The sequence below is a fragment of the Cebus imitator genome, unplaced genomic scaffold (genome assembly GCF_001604975.1).
Source record: "Cebus imitator isolate Cc_AM_T3 unplaced genomic scaffold, Cebus_imitator-1.0 Scaffold134, whole genome shotgun sequence".
Taxonomy (NCBI): domain Eukaryota; kingdom Metazoa; phylum Chordata; class Mammalia; order Primates; family Cebidae; genus Cebus; species Cebus imitator.
In genome coordinates, this window is record NW_016107449.1 from 1,327,645 (window position 1) to 1,338,227 (window position 10,583).

Consider the following 10,583-nt stretch of genomic DNA (forward strand, 5'->3'; position numbering starts at 1 on the left):
CTGTTGCCATTGCTTTTGGTGTTTTAGTCATGAAGTCCTTACCTATGCCTGTGTCCTGAATGGTATTGCCTAGATTTTCTTCTAGGATTTTTATGGTGTTAGGTCTTATGTTTAAATCTTTTATCCATCTGGAGTTAATTTTTGTATAAGGCATAAGAAAGGAGTCCAGTTTCTGCTTTCTGCACATGGTTAGCTGGTTTTCTCAACACCATTTATTAAACAGGGAATCCTTTCCCCATTGCTTGTTTTTGTCAGGTTTGTCAAAGATCAGATGGTTGTAGATGTGTGGCAATACTTCTGAGGCCTCTGTTGTGTTCCATTGGTCTACATCTCTGTTTTGGTATCAGTACCATGCTGTTTTGATTACTGTAGCCTTGTAGTATAGTTTGAGGTCAGGTAGCATGATGTCTCTAGCTTTGTTCTTTTTGCTTAGGATTGTCTTGGCTATGTGGGCTCTTTTTTGGTTCCATATGAAGTTTAAGGTGGTTTTTTCCAGTTCTGTGAAGAAGGTCAATGGTAGGTTGTTGGGGATAGCACTGAATCTATAAATTACTTTGGGCAGTATGGCCATTTTCACGATATTGATTCTTCCTAACAATGAGCATGGAATGTTTCTCCATCTGTTTGTGTCCTCTCTTATTTCCTTGAGCAGTGGTTTGTTATTCTCCTTGAAGAGGTCCTTCATGTCCTTTGTTAGTTGTATTCCTAGGTATTTTATTCTCTTTGTAGCAATTGTGAATGGGAGTTCACTCATGATTTGGCTCTCTGTTTGTCTGTTATTGGTGTATAGGAATGAACATTGATTTTGTATCCTGAGACAGATGCTGGAGAGGATGTGGAGAAATAGGAACGCTTTTACGCTGTTGGTTGGAGTGTAAACTGGTTCAACCATTGTGGAAGACAGTGTGGCAATTCCTCAAGGATCTAGAAATAGAAATACCATTTGATCCAGCAATCCCATTACTGGGTATATACCCAAAGGATTATAAGTCATTCTATTATAAAGACACAAGTACACGTATGTTCCCTGTGGCACTGTTTACAATAGCAAAGACCTGGAACCAACAAATGCCCATCAATGATAGACTGGATAAAGAAAATGTGGCACATATACATCATGGAACACTATGCAGCCATAAAAAGGGATGAGTTCATGTCCTTTGCAGGGACATGGATGAATCTGGAAACCATCATTCTCAGCAAACTGACACAAGAACAGAAAACCAAACACTGCATATTTTCACTTATAGGTGGGTGTTGAACAATGAGAACACATGGACACAGGGAGGGGAATATCACACACTGGGTGTGTTGGGAGATGGGCGGCTAGGGGAGGGGTAGTGAGGGGTGGAGACATTGGGGAGGGATAACATTGGGAGAAAATGCAAATGCAGGTGATGGAGGGGGCTGGAGGCAGCAAGGCACCATGGCACATGTATACCTATGTAACATTCCTGCAAGATCTGAACATGTACCCCAGAACTTAAAGTATAATTAAAAAAAAAAAAAACTCAACAAATGAAAGAGAATTAAGATCTAACGAAGCATTGTATTTGACCACAATTAAATCAAATCAGAAATCAATAACTGAAAGATGACAGGAAAATCTCTAAACACTTGAAAAGTAAACAATATGCTTCTAAATACTCAATTGGTCAGAGAATGTCTCAAAAGAAATAAAAAGTACATTGAATTGAATAAAAATACAACATATCAACACTTGTGAAACCAGTTACAGCAGTGATAAAAAGGAAACGTCTAGCACTAAATGCATACATTAGAGAAGTGGAAAAGTTTCAAATCAATAATCAAACCTCCCAAGCCAAACGTCAAGAAAAATAAGAGCAAAACAAATCCAAAGCAATCAGTAGAAATGAAATAAGGGTACCATAAGAAACAGAAGAATATGAAAGCCAAAAAACACAATACACAGCAGAGAAAATCAATAAAGCAAAAAGCTAGTTGTTTTAAAAGACTGGCAAAATTGATAAACTTGCAGCAGGACTGACAAAGACAAAAAGACAATTTATCAATATGAGGACTGAAACAGAGGATACCAGTGCACACCTAGTAGTCAGCACAAGGATAATATTATTAGTTATTGTTAATCTATTATTGTTAGTTATTGTTAATCTAATATTATTGTTAATCTATTACTGTGCCTATTTTTTGTCCCCTCACTTGTTTTTATAAACATCTGTTATAGATGAAACAAAACATACCCATATTTTAGATAAGTGTCTATTCACATTTGTACATTACCATTTTTAACAGTTTGAGTAAACTCCCCAGTGTCTTGCAACACATTCAACAATATTCGAGTCGCTGAGTAACAACAAGAACAATAATAACAAAAAAAATACAGCAGAAGCCTCAAGTGTTTCCTCACTGTCTACAACTCTATCAAGTATGGTTTCCTTTTTATGAGTGACAAAGCAAATTAAGACAGTGAATTAAAAAAAAAAAAAAAAAAACATTTGTTTGCAAGATGAAAGCCAATTTGTACTTCCTTCTAAAACTACCTTTCAGTGAAAATGTAAATTTAAGACACTTATAGCCATTTCTGGAATTTGGAATACTAGGAATAATGTAATATTAGGAATACTATTAATAAATTAAAATTAACTTTTAAGAGTTTTATCACAGAAGAATGTATGTACTCATTACCTTGACCAGAAACCTAGGGCAGAGAGGGGAAGGGGCAGGAGGGGTCTGCAGGGTTAGAAGCAATACCCAGATATAAACACTATAAAAATGCAATAACCAATGCTGTACATCTAACAAAGATTTCTCTGTTACTCAACTTCTGTGTTAATCTGTTTATGCATCTTTCAAAGATGTGCACTGTCAGAACAAAAATGAGAAAATAACCTGAATGCAGTATATGCAATCTTTCATCTCATGCTTTAATAAGCCTATCAAATTGGAAAAAGAAACCAATAAATATTTTCTATATTTATAAACTCAAAACACATGCATCGGGGGATACCTCCCTCACTGATGACATAGATGTACTGTGTTAACCCTGAACACTGTATAAACATAAAAGTAAAACCAGTTTGGGAAGTTCCAAGCATTTGAAACCAACTGTGGTCTGTAGCCTTTAACACACTCACAAAGAGCCTGACACACACGCACGCACACATCCACCTCTGCTCACCCAAAGTCAAAACAGATGGGAAGTACCAGGGAAGAAGCAAAAGGAAAGACCTATGTACCACCAGCATCACTGCTGATTTTCAGTTTTGCTGTCTGTTCCAGGTTCGCCCTTACTCCCAGAAAAACTAACAAGAGAGAGCACAACTGAAAAAAATACGTAATTCTTTAGAAACTGTCCCTGATTTTTATGCAAACGATATGCTTCAACAGCATTTGAGATACATTCATGTTGAAACCTGTCTGTTCTTTATGCGTTGCTCGAGCTGGTGATGCTCTGAGGGCGATGCTGTTGCCATTGCACTTCTGTTGGACTGCAAGCTGTTGGGACTGGTCTGAAGTTAGAAGATTTACAAGAGGGGACACGCAATTTGCCGGAATGATCAAACCTACTGTCCATTGTCCATCTTTGGCTCTTAGATGCAGGATGAGCTGTATCTTCACGTTGGTGCCACTGACAGATGTTGGAACACCCTCAGCTTTTGTCCCAACACTCAGCACTGAACCACACAATACATAACATGTACGGCAACGAAGACCTATTTCACAAATTAACCCCAAGCTTGCTTTTTTGCAATTGCCGTACCAATAAGTATGAGTACAAGTATCTGCAGGCGAATTATACTAATCTAACCAGGGCATCAGGGCATCATCTGAGACAACCTTCTTATATTTCTTCTTTAGATCAGTGTAAATTTCTAATTTGAGTTACTTCCCAGTATCTGGTTGATAAACTGAGAAAAGTTTCTTTTCTTTAATTAAGATGACAGTTTTCTTGTTGTTCCTTATTTGCATGACAAGTAAAAGCCATCGTCTGGTCCTGTCAGCTCCACCCAAATCTTGGTGGCTTCCTCCCATGACATTACCCTCTCTACACTAATTGTGTATAATTCTATGTGGCCATAGGTTGAATATCCTGGAGTTATAAATCTTTTAACATTAATTTTCCTCACCTTTTCATCTCCAGAACCAAGATTTAAGATTCCCATGTCATATCTTCCTTTTTTTAAAATTTTCTTTTGAGATGATGTCTCGCTTGGTCACCAGGCTGAAGTGCGGTGGCTCGATCTCGGCTCACTACAACCTCTGCCTCACAGGTTCAAGAGATTCTCCTGACTCAGCCTCCTGAGCAGCTGGGATTACAGGCATGTGCCACCACACGCAGCTAATTTTTGTATGTTTAGTAGAGACAGAGTTTCACCATGTTGGCTAGGTTGGTCTTGATTTCTTTACTTTGTGATCTGCTTGCTTCGGCCTCCCAAAGTGCTGGGATTACAGGCATAAGGCACTGCGCCCGGCCTATATATATATACTGCAGTAAGTATGTCTGCAAAATACTGAAATAATGAATTCTGCGGATGCATCTCCATCTATTTAGGAATTTTCCTATGTTGTTATAATCTTTACAGAGAGTAAGAATTCCCGAGAGATCATCTACATTTATCAGTCTGACTCCTATCAGTCCTTGTTGAACACCTTTAAAAATTCTCCAGGATAGTCGAGGTGGTGATACCCCAGGAGAATTCACGTTTAAATGGATTTCATGACAACTTCTAAAGCATTTTCTCCATCCTTATTGTCAAAGATGAACCTGCTCAGATCCCTAGATTCTGTTGCTCTTCCGTCACCATGTATAAGTGCCCCCAAGCTCTCAAGTCTTTTAACAACAATAGATGCAAATCTTAGTTCTCCTGCCAGTTCAGAAATCAGGAAGACATATTCAGGAGCAGTAACTTGGTTTGATCTATGAGTTTGTCCAAATTGTTGAGTTGCTCTGTCAGCACTCCAGGGTAATTCTAAAGTCATATGAACACTGCACCTTTGATTTTTAGCTCTCCTGTCTGCTTCTAATGAAATACCCAACTGCAGCTTCTGAGATGATAGCAATATTCTTATCTCCACCCATAAATCATTGTTTTTCTGTGATGTTTAGTATTTTCACAGGAACATCATGTTCAGATCTTGACTCACAATGTATGCTTTCATGGGTGAATGCTGAAACTCTGGTATGCCCATACTATGAAATACTACTCAGCAATAAAAAGGAACAAAGTATTGATACATGAAACAATCTGAATGAACTGTCAGAAAGTTACTGAATGGAAAAGAAAAAGCAATTCTAAAGTATTCCGTATTGTATTATTTCATTTACTTAACGTTCTTGAAATGACAAAATTATAGAAATGGATGGCAGATTGTGGTTGTGAGGCGTTGAAGGGGGACGAGGGATGGAAGGAAGTAGATGTGGCAATACAAAAAGGCCACACTGGGGGGGGGGGTCTCTGTGTGATGAAAACGTCTGGCATCCTGACTTCATCAATGTCAATATCCTCATGTAATATTGCACTATCATTTTGCAAGATGCTACTTTTAAGTGAAATTAAGTAAAGGATATACAGGATTTCTGTGTATTATTTCTTATAATTGCATGTGAATCTATAATTATTTCAAAATAAAATTTAATGTGAAAATAATTAGAATGATTAAAATGAAAAAGATGGAAAATGCCAAAGAGTGGCAGAAATTTGGAATAATGGCATTCTTATGCAGCGCCAGAGAAAAGGTAATGTACCTTTCTCTAGGGTCAATTGACATTTCTCTAGGGTTAATTAACAAGGATATCACAGCTTGTTAAATGTTTGGCAGTGTCTATAAAGCTGAAATGCATAAACTAGCAATTTGCTTCTAGATGCACACCCGCCAGAGATGTGTTCACATGTGCCTAGAAGAGCCGTGCAGCCTTCTGTAAATATCCGAACATGGAAAACCCCCAATCCTCCATCCTAGGAGAATGAATGAATTGCCAATGGTATATTTGCTCAGTGAATATGAGACAGCAAGAGAAGGAACAATCAACATTCACATGAAACAGAAGGCATGAGTCACAGACATATTATTGGGCTAAAGAAGCCAAACACAAGAGAGCATTTCTGCATAGTCCTCTGTTCATAGAACTTGAAGATTAACAGTTGAAATTAATCACTGTGGAGAGAAGCAAGGATACCCCTCAGAGGGGGCTTGGAGCAGGTGATATCAATTTTTTTCTTTATCCCTGTGCTGTAAACTGAATGTATTCACTTTGTTTACATCAAGCTCACTCTGGATTTTGCACTTTCCTGTATACTTCTTACAGTCCACCAAAAATTAGAACCCCAAATGAGTATGCATCAGGGAAAGCAGCATGATTGTGAGTTACTTTCTGGGGAGGAAAGTCAGGACACCCCACATTTTCCCACTGTTGAGTGTGGCTGCCTATGTGCAGGAGCATGGGAAGTGCTGGGAGAATTTGTCCCTTCAGCTTCACCAGGTTCTGCCCTTCCTCAGCCTCACTGCTTTGAGACTTTCCATCCCGGTGACCACCCCACTTGGAACTTGCACTGACCTCATGGCTGCTCTTTCTCTCATCATTCTAAACCTTTTAAAGTGATTTTTTTGAGGTCACATGTGAACAATTCATTCACTCACCAAATGTGGGCTGAAGACCTGGGTATCTTGTGCCACACATTGTGCAAGGCTCAGATGGCAAGAAGATGAACAAGACCCAGTTCCTGCCTTTGCGACACGCAGAGCTGGTGAGAAACACACCGCAGCTGCCACATGTGGAAGGACGGAGGGCGGCGCATGTGCTCTGGGTGTGAAGGCTGGTGTGAGTGCATGGAAAGGTCTGTGGATGAGCCATTGGAGAAGGTCTTGAGGATTGACGGGTGCTAGACAGGACCATTCCCACCCGGTGACCTATCCAGGTCGGAGTGGGCTGGAGGCCTCAGAAGCGGGAGTCCATGGCAGCAGGTTAAGGAAATAGACTGAAATAGCCTTCCATCCCTACTGTTTCACAACAAAGGCTCCCTCCTCCCTGGGAGGCTTGCTTCCTTCTGGTGTGTGTGTGTGGTTCCACATGGCCCCATTTATTTTTCTTTCACTCTCAAATGCCAGATGCAGCCTCCTCCCAGGGCTGCTGCTCAGTGAGCTTGTGATGGAAAAGGTTAGAGGCTTCCGGCTGAGAACAGCAACCAACCTTTTTGTGGAGGGCCACCCTGTGGCCTCAGGGACCTTTCCTCCCAGCCTCTGCCTCTCAGGAGAATGGCTCCTTGAGGACCCTGGACCTTGCTTCAAAAGTCAGCTATATGCAGCATACTCCTGGGAGGCCACACTCTGAGGCACCAGGGGCCAGGAGGAGACAGTGGTGAGGCAGTGGGTACCGAAAGCACTTGGCAAGGTTGCAAAGGCAGACTGACTTGACTTTATATTGCTTCTCAGTCCAATCACGAACGGCCAAGAGCTCGCCTACTGACATTCACTGTTTTTTTGTTCATTTGTGAGATGATGGCATGAAGGACTAGTAGTGGAGAACCATATTTGCTCAACCAGTGTGTTGATTACCGTGGTTTTTCCTGCCCACCCCAGGCGAGGCCCTGTGCCCTGCGGGAATCCTGCCTCCTGGAGCTTTCTAATCCCTCCATCTTTTTATATTTGAGCTTCTGTTGCCAGGCCTAGTAGAGGCAATCTTATACTTGCCGGATTACAAACAGCTCCAGCTACTGGGGAAACACTGGGAACCATATACGACTTTCCAGGTGTAAAAGAAGAAAAAGATCCAACAGCATTTGTTAAAGCACAGTAAGGGAGACTTCGTTCAGGACTGTCTCGGCAGGCACAGGGATAATAGCAAAGGGTCTTGTAATGCGGGAGAGAGACTGGGCTCAACTTCAAAAACAGCACGGGCAAGTAGGAATTTATAGGGACCGGGGGAAGGGTCGGTGGATGGACAATTACTAAGAGGCCACTTCAGGGGCCTGGGGGATTCAGAATTCCTGCGGAAGGCAGGCCAGGGAGATCGCAAATCATGGGGGATGGTGGAGCATGGGGAGCCTGATCAGATGTCGCCGAGGGGGATGAGATATCAGGGACAGGGCGTCCTTGCTAAACTGACAAAGCAGGGATTGCTAAAACGGATGTCACCAGGAAGTGTATGGAGGAGGCTCCAAAGCCTGACTAACATTTGGTCAAGTAGAGAATCTTTGTCACAGGTGGTCGTACAAACCAGGGACTCAATCTGTTTGGTCATGTCATGCTATGATGAAACACACACCATGTATGGACTTGGTGCTTTGTAAATGATGGCCACAAACTCCTGTACCCTGCATACCTTGAACTCAAATGAAATATGCATTACAATAGCATATTTAAAAGGTTGAGATAAAAACAAAAACAGATATTTTATTACTTTGTTTACCCTGATGGACCAACTTGAGAAAACTGCCTTGGAGTGTTCTTTTGGGTGTCCTAGGCACCCAGGCCAATTGGCTGGACCTGTAGGCCGCCTCGGCCAGAGACTGACCATGCTGCAGGCCTGGTGCAGATCTTATGCCTGGGGCTGGAGTTTATTTGGTTTCCTTCTTTCCATTTTTTGGTTCATCTCTTTTGCTTGTTTTCTAGTCTAGGCAAGCTCTGAAATGAAACAACACCAGGCCAGTACTATATCCCCGGGAAATGTCGAAATGAAAAATGATGTCCTCTGAAGCTTTTCTTTTCCAGGCAAAATAAGCTCTCTTATTGTGAAACGTCCCCACTTCCCCACCCTGTGACTTTTCACCCCTGCTCAGTATCTGAGTCCAGCTTCTCTTTGATGACCGCTCCCGTAAGGGACTATCCTGAGTCTGCTTTGGGCCTAGACTGCGATTAGAGAAAAATGGCCAAGTTTATAAACATGTTGCTTCTTTGTTTTCCTGCCCCCGTCCCCCAATTCCTTCCATCTCTAGCAAGCAGGAGATGAGGTGAGGTGAGAAAGCCTAAATATTAGCATTTTATTTTCTGCCGACATGTGGCTGATCGTGTGTTTTTTAGACCCAGTTATTAAACTGAAGTCATGGAGTACTGACACATGGGGCAAGCTTCGTGCAAGAGTTTTATCTCTCTGACTGTGCCAATGAGGGTATATATTTATACTCATTCACATCACATTTATTTTCCTGAAACTCAAGGAAAATTAAAGTATCAGAAATCAAAACTTTCTTATGAACTGCACAGCCTATAATCTCCCAACTGGGGCAGAGGAGATTGTGAATTGTCAATCCAAGCCAGGCAGTGATCACTGGGTGTCTGGGCAGGGATGGTTCTAGAAGCTTGCAGCATCAAGCTGGTCTTGGAGGGCAATTCTGTGCAAAGTTCTTTCAACATGGGAAAAAAACTATTGCATATACAAATACAACGTTGTAAATTATTTTCTATCTTTATCCTGCCTTGTTTTTTTGAAATACTGAAAAACACAAAAAACACATAATCCCAGCCTACCCTCAGTGGGGAGCAGTTTATCAGGAGTGCATTTATTTTGCTTTTCCTGAAGTCTTCAGTGTCCTGGAATAAAAGATTGAAATTCTAACACTTCATTCAACAAGGAAACACCCCTGATGAATTCCAGCAGCAGGGGCAAAGAGTCCCAGCCCGGGACAGGCAAGCCTAGGCCAGTGAGATAAAGAGAGTCTCACAGGATTTATTTTTGTTTCTCAGTGCACATAAAAGTTATGTTTGTATTATACTGTGGCCTACATGGTGTGCAGTCACATTTTTCTAAAACAACAATGTATATGTCTTAATTTAAAAATACATTATTGCTAAAAGAATATTGCTAACAATTATCTGGGCAGTGAGCAAGTCAGTCTTTGCTGGTGAGGGTCTTGCCTCAGTGTTGATGGCTGCTGACTCATCAGGGTGCAGCTGCTGAAGGTTGAGGTGGCTGCGACATTTTTTGAAAGAAGGCAATGAGGTTTGCCACATCAATTGACTTTTTTCACAAAAGATTTCTCTGTAGCATATGATGCGGTTTGATAACATTTTGATAGCATCTACCTAGAGCAGAACTTTTTACAAAACTAAAGTTAATCCTCTAAAACCCTGCCACTGCCTTATCAGCTAAGTTTATGAAATATTCTGAATCCTTTGTTGTCATTTCAGCAATGTTCACAACATCTTCACCAGGAATCGTTTGCATCTCAAGAAACTGTTCTTTGCTCATTCCTAAAACGAAACTCCTCATCCATTCAAGCTTTATCATGAGGATGCAACAATCGAGTTACGTTTTCAGGATCCACCTTGAATTCTAGTTCTCTTGTTATTTCCCACACATCTGCAGTGACTTCCTCCACTGAAATCATGAACTCCTCAAAGTCATCCATGAAGGCTGAAATCAACTTCTTCCAATCTTCTGTGAATGTTAATATTTGATCTCCTCCCATGAGTCATGAATGCTCTGAATAGCACCTAGAATAATGAATCCTTTCCGGAAGAGCTTTAACTTACTTTGCCCAGATGCACCAAAAGAATCACTACGTATGGCAGCGATCGCCTTACAAAATATATTTCTTAAATAATAAGACTTGAAAGTTGAAGTAAGTTTTTGACTGCAAAATGGGTTGTGTTACCAGGCATGA

The 10,583-nt window shown here is 41.0% G+C and overlaps 1 pseudogene; it reads right to left on the bottom strand.

Annotated features, from left to right (window-relative positions):
- Nucleotides 1–3,406: 3,406 nt before the first annotated feature.
- Nucleotides 3,407–4,158, bottom strand: LOC108313129 (annotated as a pseudogene).
- Nucleotides 4,159–10,583: the final 6,425 nt, after the last annotated feature.